Source organism: Oncorhynchus mykiss, chromosome 22 (genome assembly GCF_057628025.1).
Source record: "Oncorhynchus mykiss isolate SJ-2025 chromosome 22, ASM5762802v1, whole genome shotgun sequence".
NCBI lineage: Eukaryota > Metazoa > Chordata > Actinopteri > Salmoniformes > Salmonidae > Oncorhynchus > Oncorhynchus mykiss.
The window spans coordinates 12800776-12814441 of NC_143043.1; positions in this window are offsets into that span (position 1 = coordinate 12800776).

Sequence of the window (13666 nt, forward strand, 5' to 3'; positions counted from 1 at the left end):
TTTGGTTGAAAGTTGAAAATATTTATTTTTCAGGTTGTTGTTTCAACAACTTGAAAACAACTTAATTGCAATGTACTTGCAGCCTATACACATGACGCAATATTTAAAATTGCTATATGTACAATTTTATTAACAATCATACAACCCCAGTATTTACAAACAGTATTTCTTTACAACACTTAAGTGCTAAATGTATTTATTCCACTACGGAAGAACCATGTCTCAAATCATCATACTTACTTATTATTTCAAACATCCAGCGTGACAAAATATACATTTTTTATTATTCCATCCCTCACCATTAAATGAATTATTGCCAAAACATATTAACAAAGAGGTTTCTATTCGGTTTTGATATTTCCATTTCATGTAGCATTTAGTAATCATTATTTATGCAACCAACTGAGAATGTTTTTGTACAATTATATTATATCAAATTCTTACTCTTTTAACCAATGTCATCATATTGCAAAAAAAAAGTGGACCCAATGAACTGAATCTTGCAAAACCTATTTACAAATATGTGTAAAAGCAGCACTTATCTTTGTCCATCTAAGTATGAGAAACAGTATAAATTCAGTATGTACACAACATGACCAAAAGTATGTGGACACCTGCTCGTCGAACATACAGTATCATTACAAAATCATGGACATAAACTCTTCTGGGAAGGCTTTCCACTAGATGTTGGAGCATATCTGCGAGGACTTGCTTCCATTCAGCCACAAGAGCATTAGTGAGGTCGGGCGACTAGGCTTGGCTCGCAGTTGGCATTCAATTAATACCTAAGGTGTTTGATGGGTTTGAGGTCAGGGCTCTGTGCAGGTTAGTCAAGTTCTTCCACAGCGCCAAACACAGATTTGTCCTTTGGACTGGCATATGGTAAAGAATGATTCATCACTCCAGAGAATGCATTTCCATTGCTCCAGAGTCTAATAGCGGTGAGCTTTACACCACTCCAGCCAACTCTTGGTATTGCGCATGGTGATCTTAGGCTTGTGTGCGGCTGCTCGGCCACGGAAACCCATTTCATGAAGCTCCCAACAAACAGTTTTTGTGCTGACATTGCTTCCAGAGGCAGTTTGGAACTCGATACTGAGTGTTGCAAACATGGGCAGACAATTTTTACGCACTTTAGCACTCGCCGGTCCCATTCTGTGAGCTTGCATGGCCTACCACTTTGCAGCTGAACCGTTGATGTTCCTAGACGTTTCCACTTCACAATAACAGCACTTACAGTTGACCGGGGCAACTCTAGTAGGGGAGAAATTTGACGTTGAAAGTCCCTGAGCTCCTCAGTATGGCCATTATACTGCCAATGTTGGTCTATGTCAGCAACGGTTGTGGAGGAAATAGCTGAATCCACTAATTTGAAGGGGTGTCCACATACTTTTGTATATATAGTCTCTCTTCAACTATGTCAAAATTGTGCATGGTAATTAAGTTTAGTATCACTTTTCTACTAATTCAAAATTAGGTCAAAGTATTCAACTACGAAAACTGAAACAAACAAATGGATCAAACAAAGACAAATAGATTAATCCCACTTTTCCGGCCTGCAGCATGTGGTGGTGGCTTGGTAAACAGCGCCCCCGGCTCTACCAGGGGCATGCTTCGAGGTGGTCACGTTTTGTGGCCTTGCAATACAAACACAAACAGTTATATTAAATCAAACTCTCAAAGTAATGGATATGGTGCATCTGCTGTATGGCCTCGGTTACACCAAGCACTTAAATGCGACTTCTGTCTTCCAATCACTCCAAGCTGCATTAGGTCTAGATGCATGAAAGTCACATTGTACTCGCATTAAGTTCAGATCTGCCAGGGAGGGAATTGTGTTCGGAATTTGACATAGTCTGGATGCAATCAGGCCACCAAATATGCATAAGCACTGTAACGAGATGGGGTGAATGACTGGGGAAAAGGACATTCTACACAAATTACTTTTATAATAGCAAAGAACAAATGTGTGTGCCTGAAGGGAAATAAACGTTCATACAGCGAGCTATTACATGAATATCGGTGGACAATTTGTGCTAATGTAAATTAACATAGATAATGTAACATATTCCCTTTTGCTTACGTGATGAACCTCTAAGGGGATATAAACATTTACCATCTTAATCATGTGTGACCTCTCACCTCTCGGGGTGTAGAAGTGTTCTTCCTAACCAGTCCCTCAACAGCTCTCAGACTGAGCTCCACCCCCAGAGGAGAGGAAGGCTGGGTTAGGGATGGAAGGATGAATTGATCAATCGTTCAACAAGTCAGCAAAATAAAGATTGTGTTGATAAGCTTAAATGTCCATCTCCCACCCATGGAGAGACCTACAGTATGTACTGTATATTACCCTCCAAACAGCATGGCTCGTCTCCTGGTCAGCTGATATATCTATAAGGGGTGAGCGAATCATCACTGGGTCATACACACACAGGACAGGAACATAGAGCCTTGTTAATACAACACTACTATACCATGCCTTTGTAACTGCCCGTGGGAAGATTAATTAAGTTGTAATGAATTGAATTAAATATAAAACTTCAGTCTCACAGACATTTTATTAATAAATGTAGTGTATAACGAGGTATTACAGGGTTATGGGTTTGAGTATAATACCGCTATCTCTTACCTATCCAGCTCTGGCACAGCGACTGCAGCCCCTGGACACACGCACGCACACACAGTTAACAACATTGTCATAAATACACAAAAATCATCACAACAGTAAAGACGTTATTGTACACTCACCTGTATAAGTAGTGTCCTCTCCCTGTGCTCTGCCAGATAGCCCAGAAGAACCCTTAAAACATGATTCTGGGAATGAATTTGAAGACTTCAGCTAAAACAGAGCCTTTTTCAATTCCAACCATGATGGATGACTAGATTCATAGTACAGAATGAATGACTGATTGCCCAGTTCACCAACTCACCTCATACTTGTATTGGTCCAGGAGCATTTTATGGGTGACGACAAACTGGGCTTTTTTGTTCTTCAACACCAGGTTCCCCATGATCCTGGAGCCCTGTCAGGCCAGTACGAAAGAAAGAGATGGGACAAAGACACAGACACTGACACTTTTTTCTAACCTCTAGCTATATCCCTTTCCCTTACATGTTAACAGCCTGCACAAGCTCAGTGAGCACACTCTCCAGCTAGCACTCTGGACGGTCTCCAGCAGCTTTCAGCACACCGTCTGCCATACCATGTCTGAGTGTGTGCAGGAGGAGAAGCTAAGGGCCAGCACCTTAAACACTAACCGTGCAGAAAGAGACACACAATTACAGTTTATAACTCTTCTGATGAATGCAAATGTGTTGTGGTTGGCAATCATCAATGCAGGAGGATCACAATGTTTTAATGTAGCCTTACTTACCACTGTGTCCCTGAACACAGGCAGGTGTGGACTTTGATTTGGAGGCCCCAGTCTGAGCCCCCCCCCCCCCCCCCCCCCCCTCTGAAAATTGTTTTATGGGATTTATAGTGAAGACATGTAATCTAACTGTAAACATGTGTTACCTTTTAGTGTGCCATGAACACAAACAGTCAATGTTTTCATGTGATTGTCAAACAAATCACTTCAAAAAGAAGGTTACCTTCTCACGTTCATCCAAAATATATCCAGCATCCGAACAGTGCACTATGCACCTGCCAACTTTCTTTCAATTCGCAAGTTGCTGACGGGAAAAAGCATCCAAGCGATCGAAACAGCTCCCCTCAGTCTTACTATACAGTGTCAAGAAAAAGTATGTGACCCCTTTGGAAATACCTGGATTTCTGCATAAATTGGTCATAACATTTTATCTGATCTTCATCTAGGTCACCACAACAGACAAACACAGTCTATTTAAACTAATAACACACAAACAATTATACGTTTTCATGTCTTTATTGAACACACTGTGTAAACATTCACAGTGCAAAGTGGAAAAAGTATGTGAGCCCTTGGATTTAATAACTTGTTGACCCTCCTTTGGCAGCAATAACCTCAACCAAATGTTTTCTGTAGTTGCGGATCAGACCTGCACAACGGTCAGGAGGAATTGTGGACCATTCCTTATTACAAAACTGTTTCAGTTCAGCAATATTCTTGGGATGTCTGGTGTGAACTGCTCTCCTGAGGTCATACCACAGCATCTCAAATTAGGTTGAGGTCAGAACTCTGACTGGGCCACTCCAGAGGCATATATTCTTCTGTTGAAGCCATTCTGTTGTTGATTTACTTCTGTGTTTTGGGTCGTTGTTCTCTTGCACTACCAAATTGGCGGACAGATAGCCTAACATTCTCCTGAAAAATGTCTTGATTAACTTGGGAATTCATTTTTCCATCGATGAGAGATTTCTGTAAGTTTTTAGCTGACACTAGGATTCCTATTAACTTCATTGAGCATTCTGCGCTGTGCTCTTGCAGTCATCTTTGAGAGTAGGGAGAGTAGCAACAGTGCTGAACTTTCTCTATAGACAATTTGTCTTACCTTGGACTGATGAACATCAATACTTTTAGAGATACTTTTGTAACCCTTTCCAATTTAATGCATGTCAACAATTCTTAATCTTAACCTTCTGAGATCTCTTTTGTTCGAGGCATGTTTCACATCAGGCAATTCTTCTTGTGAATAGCAAACTCACATTTTGTGAGTGTTTTTTATTGGGCAAGGCAGCTCTTACCAACGTCTCCAATCTGACTCCTGACTCCAATTAGCTTTTGGAGAAGTCATTAGCCTAGGGGTTCACATACTTTTTCCAACTTAAACTGTGAATGTTTAAATGATGTATTCAATATAGAAAAGAATAATTCAATAATTTGTGTGTTATTAGTTTAAGCACACTATGCTTGTCTATTACTATGACAGATGAAGATCAGATCAAATTTGATGACCAATTTATGCAGAAATCCAGGTAATTCCAAAGGGTTAACATACCTTTTCTTGCCACTGTACATGTAAACTCAGCAAAAAAAGAAAAGTCTCACTGTCAACTGTGTTTATTTTCAGGAAACTTAACATGTGTAGATATTTGTATGACTATAACAAGATTCAACAACTGACACATAAACTGAACAAGTTCCACAGATATGTGACTAACAGAAATTGAATAATGTTCCCTGAACAAAGGGGGGTTCAAAAGCAACAGTCAGTATCTGGTGTGGCCACCAGCTACATTAAGTACTGCAGTGCATGTCCTCCTCATGGACTGCACTAGATTTGCCAGTTCTTGCTGTGAGATGTTACCCTACTCTTCCACCAAGGCACGTGCAAGTTTCCAGACATATATGGGAAGAATGGCCCTAGCCCTCACCCTCAGATCCAACAGGTCCCAGATGTGCTCAATGGTATTGAGATCCGGGATCTTTCCTGGCCATGGCAGAACACTGACATTCCTGTCTTGCAGGAAATCACTCACATAACGAGCAGTATGGCTGGTGGCATTGTCATGCTGGAGGGTCATGTCAGGACGAACCTGCAGGAAGGGTACCACATGAGGGAGGAGGATGTCTTCCCTGTAACACACAGCATTGAGATTGCTTGCAATGACAACAAGCTCAGTCCAATGATGCTGTGACACACCACCCCAGACAATGACGGACCCTCCACCTCCAAATCGATCCCGCTCCAGAGTACAGGCCTTGGTGTAACGTTCATTCCTTCGACGATAAACGCGAACCTGACCATCACCCCTGGTGAGACAAAACTGCGACTCGTCAGTGAAGAGCACTTTCTGCCAGTCCTGTCTGGTCCAGCGACGGTGGGATTGTGCCCATAGGCGACGCTGTTGCCAGTGTTGTCTGGTGAGGACCTCTCTCAGCCTATTGCGGACAGACTGAGCACTGATGGAGGTGTAACTCAGGCATCTGTTGTTGCCATCCTGTACCTGTCCCCCAGGTGTGATGTTCGGATGTACCGATCCTGTGCAGGTGTTGTTACATGTGGTCCGCCACTGCGAGGTCGTTCAGCTGCCGTCCTGTCTCCCTGTAGCTCTGTCTTAGGCGTCTCACAGTACGGACATTGCAATTTATTGCCCTGGCCACATCTGCAGTCCTCACGCCTCCTTGCAGCATGCCTAAGGCACATTCCCGCAGATGTGCAGGGACCCTGGGCATCTTTCTTTTGGTGTTTTTCAGTCAGTAGAAAGGCCTCTTTAGTGTCCTAAGTTTTTATAACTGTGACCTTAATTGCCTACCATCTGTAAACTGTTAGTGTCTTAACGACCGTTCCACAGGTGCATGTTCATTAATTGTTTATGGTTCATTGAACAAGCATGGGAAACAGTGTTTGAACCCTTTACAATGAAGATCTGTGAAGTTATTTTCATTTTTACGAATTGTCTTTGAAAGACAGGGTCCTGAAAAATGGAAGTTTCTTTTTTTGTTGAGTTTTTGTATTCCATGAATCTAATGCTGTCTGCCCAAAAATAGTATTACATGCCATAATCCTTTTAGCCAGACAGTATCAGATACATGAGCTATACATACATGTCCTCTGTCTCGGCTCGACAACAATGGAAGTATTGTCAGCAGCACCTGTCTTTTTCCGAAGTAAATGTTTTTTTTCCAACTGGCTCCTCCGTCGCAACGTGCCTAGAATGCCCAACCGCTAGCCTGCTTGCCGCTGCCCGCTAGCTGTCTAGAGCACATCGGACTGTTAGCTTAAGAGACCCATCAGACAAATTCTTTGGCCACTATACCTATTTTGCCAATTGGCCTGGTTTACCACATGGAGCCCTGCTGATCCGTCTGCTGACGTAACAGCACGAGAGGGCCACAACATACTTTTTCCATCCTACAATCAATCTGAGTTTGATATTCTCAATCTCACACAAATTATCAACGAACCCACCAGGTACAACCCCAAATCCCTCATAGATATCATCCTAACCAACCTGCCCTCCAAATACACCTCTGCTGTCTTCAACCAGGATCTCAGCGATCACTGCCTCATTGCCTGCGTCCATAATGGGTCGCAGGTCAAACGACCACCCCTCATCACTGTCAAACGCTCCCTAAAACACTTCAGCGAGCAGGCCTTTTTAATCGACCTGGCCCGGGTATCCTGGAAGGATATTGACCTCATTCCGTCAGTAGAGGATGCCTGGTTATTCTTTAAAAGTGCTTTCCTCACCATCTTAAATAAGCATGCCCCATTCAAAAAAAATTGAACCAGGAAAAGATATAGCCCTTGGTTCACTCCAGACCTGACTGCATCCTGTAGCATCCTGTGGCATCCTGTAGCACTAACTCCAAAAAGTTCTGGGACTCTGTAAAGTCCATGGAGAATAAGAGCACCTCCTCCCAGCTGCCCACTGCACTGATGCTAGGAAACACTGTCACCACCTATAAATCCACGATAATTGAGAATTTCAAGAAGCATTTTTCTGCGGCTGGCCATGCTTTCCACCTGGCTACCCCTACCCCGGTCAACAGCTCTGCACCCCTCACTGCAACTTACCCAAGCCTCCCCCATTTCTCCTTCTCCCAAATCCAGATAGCTGATGTTCTGAAAGAGCTGCAAAATCTGGACCCCTACAAATCAGCAGGTCTAGACAATCTGAACCCACTCTTCCTAAAATTATCAGCCGAAATTGTTGCAACCCCTATTACTAGCTTGTTCAACCTCTCTTTCGTATCGTCTGAAATTCCAAAAGATTGGAATGCTGCCGCAGTCATCCCTCTCTTCAAAGGGTAGACACTCTAGACCCAAACTGCTACAGACCTAAATCTATCCTACCCTGCCTTTTTAAGGTCTTCGAAAGCCAAGTTAACAAACAGATCACTGACCATTTAGAATCCCACCGGACCTTCTCTATGCAATCTGGTTTCCGAGCTGGTCATGGGTGCACCTCAGCCACGCTCAAGATCCTAAATGATATCATAACTGCCATCGATAAGAGACAATACTGTGCAGCTGTATTGATCGACATGGCCAAGGTTTTCAACTCTGTCAATCACCACATTCTTATCGGCAGAATCAACTCCAGATTGAATTTACAAACACACCCAAAATCATAAAATGTTTAGCTAGTAATTTGTTACACTAACAAGCTAGCAAGAGGTTGCATAGCAACAGCATCAACTCCTGATAGACAGGCAAAGCGCTAGTACGCTGTCACGACTTCTGCCGAAGTCGTGCGGTGCTCGGCGGTGCGTCACCGGTCTTCTAGCCATCATTGATCCATTTTTCATTTTCCATTGGTTTTGTCTTGTATTAACACACACCTGTTTTCAATCCCATTCATTACCTGTTGTGTATTTATCCCTCTGTTTCCCCTCATGTCTTTGTCAGAGATTGTTTATTGTCGGTGTTGTTTGTGGTATAGGTGCGCGACGGGTCCTCGTACCCATGTTTGTTTATATCTGTTATTATTTAGTGTTATGGAGCATGTTACATTCATTGAAAGACTCCATTTTACACTCCGTTTGACTCTCCTGCGCCTGACTACCCTGCCACCTATACACACTACTCTGACAGAATCTCTGAACACTACGCTCATGGAGGTGGAGGAACGCGTGGAGATTGACTGTTTGAGCGCCGTCATGGATCGCATTGTCCAGAATATGGACCGCTGGGAGAGACAGGGAGTTTCTCCAGCGCCTCCACCACCACAACCGGGATCTCCCTTGAACGCCTTTTCCCCTCCTGAACTGAACAAGATCCATTTATCCCTACTCACGGGATACAACGTAGATACTGCCGGCTGGAAGGGTTTCCTCCTTAAACTGAATTTATCTGGCCACGGTCTCCCCAGTACCATCGGACCGTGAGAAGAGTTGCGCCCTCGTTGCACTAATGTTTGTCTCTGTCACTTTTCCTGATTTTTTTTATTCCCCCCCTGCATTCCCAGTATAAGGCGCTAGTAGATTCAGGCGCGGCTGGGAATTTCATTTATAAAAGTTTAGCTCACAGTTTAGGGATCCCTATTGTTTCTGTGGATATGCCTTTCCCTATTCATGCCTCAGATAGTCGACCATTAGGGTCAGGGTTTATCAGGGAGGTCACCGCACCTTTGTGTATGATAACGCAGGAGGGTCACAAGGAGAAGATTAGTCTTTTCCTTATTGATTCTCCTACGTATTCTGTGGTGCTAGGCCTACCCTGGTTAGCTTGTCATAACCCCACTGTTTCTTGGCCACAGTGGGCTCTCACAGGGTGGTCGCGAGAGTGCTCCGGTAGGTGTTTAGGGGTTTCAGTTGGTGCTACTACGGTGGAAAGTCCAGACCAGGTCTCCACCGTGCACACTCCCCCCGAATATGCCGATTTTTCAGAGTTACAGTTCATATAAGGAAATTCTTTAGGTGCTAAGCTATGGATTTCACATGACTGGGCAGGGGTGCAACCAAAGGTGGGCCTGGGAGGGCATAGGCCCACCCACTGGGAAGCCAGAATTAATCCTTCCCCACAAAATGGTTTTATTACAGATAGAAATACTCCTCACTTTCATCAGCTGTCTGGGTGGGTGGTCGCAGATGATCCTGCAGGTGAAGAAGCTGTATGTGGAGGTCCTGGGCTGGTCTGTGGTTGTGATGCCGGTTGGACGTACTGCCAAATTTTCTAAAACAGCTCTGGTGGGCACTCCTGCAGTCAGTATGCCAATAGCACGCTCCCTCAAAACTTGAGACATCTGTGGCATTGTGTTGTGTGACAAAATTGCACATTTTAGTGTCATTTTATTGTCCCCAGCACAAGGTGCACCTGTGTAATGATCGTGCTGTTTAATCAACTTCTTGCGTTTTATATTTTTGTTCAGTATATATGTAAAAATGGACAGTTGCAAAGCATGCTGACTATTATTCTAATGAGCTCCGACCTCAAAGGCCAATAATATCCAGTGTTCTTTGCAGTTCATTTTGTTATGTTCATTTTCGCATGTACATTTGTCTTTAATTTATTTATTATTTATGTCTTTTTGCACCACATACTAACATACGCATACAAACAACAACTTACAGACGCACACAAACAACAACTGCATCTCCTCTGTCCAGACCCACATGCTCACCACCTCCATCCCTAGTGCCATCCTTATTGTTTGCCTCATGAAGACTGTTTATTTGTCTAAATCTAAAATACTATTTAGTGCTTACTCAAGAGAACTGGGTATTCAACAAGAATGTTACAGTGACTTACAACCAAATTATATGAACAGCTAATACATACCCATAGTACATCTACTGTTCAGTGTGTCTCAGGTGTAGAAACACACAAGTGCAGAGAACTGTAGCTACAGATTGTTACACCAGATAATGAGGATTTACACAAAGATTTTTGCAGACATCTTGTCTATTTCATGTCTTCTCTCATTGATCGAGACAGGTGGGTTTCCACCCTTAAAGTGCTGCATGTCATGATGACAGAGACCTGTCTCGATCAGCGAGTGAGATGACTTGAAATAAACATGATGGTGGCGCACATACACTACATGAACAAAAGTATGTGGACAACTGCTTGTCGAACACCTCATTCCAAAATCATGGGCATTAATATGGAGTTGTACCCACCTAAAGGTGTTTGATGGGGTTGAGCTCAGGGCTCTGTGCAGGCCAGTCAAGTTCTTCCACACACGATCTCGACAAACCATTAATGCGTAAGTACAATTACTTTGATCCAGTTTTTCAAAAGTACTGACTAAATTGTTGCTTGTGGTTGTTCTAAATTATCCTCTAATTACACAAGTTGTCATTTACTTTAGTGAACATAGTCAATGTAGCTAGCAAGCTAGCTAGATAGAGTTTCTGATAGCTAGTAGCTTCTTGACTTCATAAATCTTAGTACAATAGTCAGTGGTGTATAGCTGAGGCCATATGCAACCAAAATCTACTTTATTTCTCATTATTTCAATTCACAAGATAGAATGAACGCACTCGTCAGCCATCGAGTACTTAACCTCAGAGATTCTTGCGCTTGGACGCTGCCATTGGACGTGATGCAATGTGAGCTCAACGCGGGCAGTATAGCAGCTTTCATTGACTTCAAAGGAATCATTTCCTCAATGGCTGATGGCAATGGCGGATGCCCAATGGCTATAGTATAGCAGGGCCATTTTACAGAGGAAATGTTGCAAAATGGGAAAAAAGTAATTGTGAGCATGTTCTGCAAAAGAGACCTCCATCTACTGTTCTGTATTAAGACCTCCATCTACTGTTCTGTATTAAGACCTCCATCTACTGCTTCTACACAACATCACCCCAAATACACAGAGATAGCAGATCAGGATTCCCACGAATCCATCCAAAATATAAGGTGGCAGCTTGAGCGTTCCTGCAGTTATTTCAGTTCAACCTTTACTAAAGGAAGCAGAATTTAACCATAACCCTGGAGTAAAAACTTGTTTGTCAGCAGACTTTCAACACAGTGAACAAGAAAAGTAAAAAAGTAACAAGATTCATATAGATTCAGGGACTAAGCTAAATATATTTGTTATTTATTTAACTAGGCAAGTCAGTTAAAAAAACAAATTCTTATTTACGATGACGGCCTACTGGGGAACAGTGGTTTAACTGCCTTGTTCAGGGGCAGAACGACAGATTTTTACTTTGTCAGCTCGGGGATTCAATCCAGCAACCTTTTGGTTACTGGCCCAACGTGCTAACCAGTAGGCTACCTGCCGCCCCTAGAGAGAAAGACCGAAGCAAATGTCGAGCAAAAAAGCCTAAAGGGATTCCATCTTTTACAATTACTTTACACACAAATGTGACTACAAAGGCTTCATGCTGCAATTAAGATTACATCACAACTCCAAAGTCATGAATATCTGAGTATAGTTCCAGGGTAAAACATAAGGTAGGTTATTAAGGATCAAGATGCAAGAGAGTAACCGATCTTTAAGACATTCAGTAGACTGTTATCCAGTGCAATATCATATAACGCTGAACTAAATACATTAAAGAAGATTTGGATCTAACAGTGGGTCTAGTGTTCCAACCATTCCCTAGAAGTGTAACTTCAAAGACTGGGAAAAAGAAGATCATGGACCTTGGCCTCAATTCAATTAAACAAAAATAGTGGTTCGGTTTTAGTCAGAGCGTTTACACTGTAAGGTGTTAACCATGATAAAACTCACACACCCTGCAAGCTGATCATTGACTAATACAGACTTTCTGTATAACATGTGTCGTAACATTGACCCAGTTGTACACAGCAAATTCCCCATTATTAACACATTACAATCTATTTCATAATGTCTTTTTTGGGTGGTTTACACACAAAAAAAATACTGGGTTGCTTGTATGACCCAACTGCTGGGTTGCAGGCTTTGGGTCACTTATTTCTAGAAAAAAAAATCTAAGGTTGGTTAGTTGATGCTGGATTATTGAGATATGACCCAGAGGGTCAGATCAAAAGACTGGAACTTGGTTTAGTAGGGAGGTGGCTTTCAATAAATGATATGTGGCCACCCGTGAGACTAAATGTCATTCTAGTTAATCTGTTCTGTTAAATTGTTATCATGTTACAAAAGAACATTGACACTTTTGTAGCTTTAACAAGCACATGCGTTTCTTAAATGTCTATGCAAACTCTAATGGGATAGTAACCACTTTGATGCAATATGCCAATAATGATGTTGATAGTTTTATTTTAGAATGTGTCATTTGAAATAATATTCAAGAAAAATGTTACATGGAAGTGTAAGAACTGAACGGCGCTGAAGGAGATGGCCACTGTTTTATGATCCTGTAACAAATTGTGCTATTATATACGTTTTTTTTTTTGCATTATTTGTGACTTATTTTGTATATAATGTTTCTGCCATCATGTCTTATGACCAAAAAGAGCTTCTAGATATCAGGTGCCGTGTCTTTGGCATCATTAAAGTGAAGACTGTTATTTTATCAAATCAATTCTCTGTAATTATTATTACGTGATTAAACTAATCATGTAAATGTAATTAACTAGGAAGTCGAGGCACCAAGCAAAATGTTCAGATTAAAGTTATAATTTTCCCAATATAACTTTTCAGATATTTTAATATCTTATCAATTAGTCTTCTAATTAATGAATTATTCTTTACCTCACGTTAGTCTCATTCCAAACGTCGTAAATCTGCACAAACCCAGTCTTTGCTTTGAATCATCCATACATCAATTGTCTTAATCATTTATTTACTATTTAACTAAATAATCACAGAACTGCATAACAAACAAACAAACACTAGGTATGGTTACAAGGAAATGATAGGGGATGTGCCCTAGTGGGCTAAACCGGTATGGTGGCTTGTTAGACAAAGGTACTGAGAAGGGCGCGAAAGACAAAAGACACTACACAGTTGATAATTATAATAATTTAAATGCTAATCCTTTGCACATGAATGCTCACTCATTCGGGGATAATTGCAATCAATATATATGTTTACGCTCATTGTGTTGTCGTGATCTCTGTTGGAATCGTCCTTTTCTGTTGGAAAGTTCATCCGAGATTCTCTCTGCGTTAGAATGGATACTCGCCTCCCGGGTGGCGCAGTGGTTAAGGGCGCTCTACTGCAGCGCCGGGGACTTTAATGCAGGGTAACTCAAATCCGTTTTGCCTAATTTCTACCAGCATTTTAAATGTGCAACCAGAGCTGAAAAAAACTCTAGACCACCTTTACTCCACACACAGAGGCGTAAACATAGCTCTCCCTCGCCCCCCCATTTGGCAAATCTGACCATAATTCTAGCCTCCTGATTCCTACTTGAAG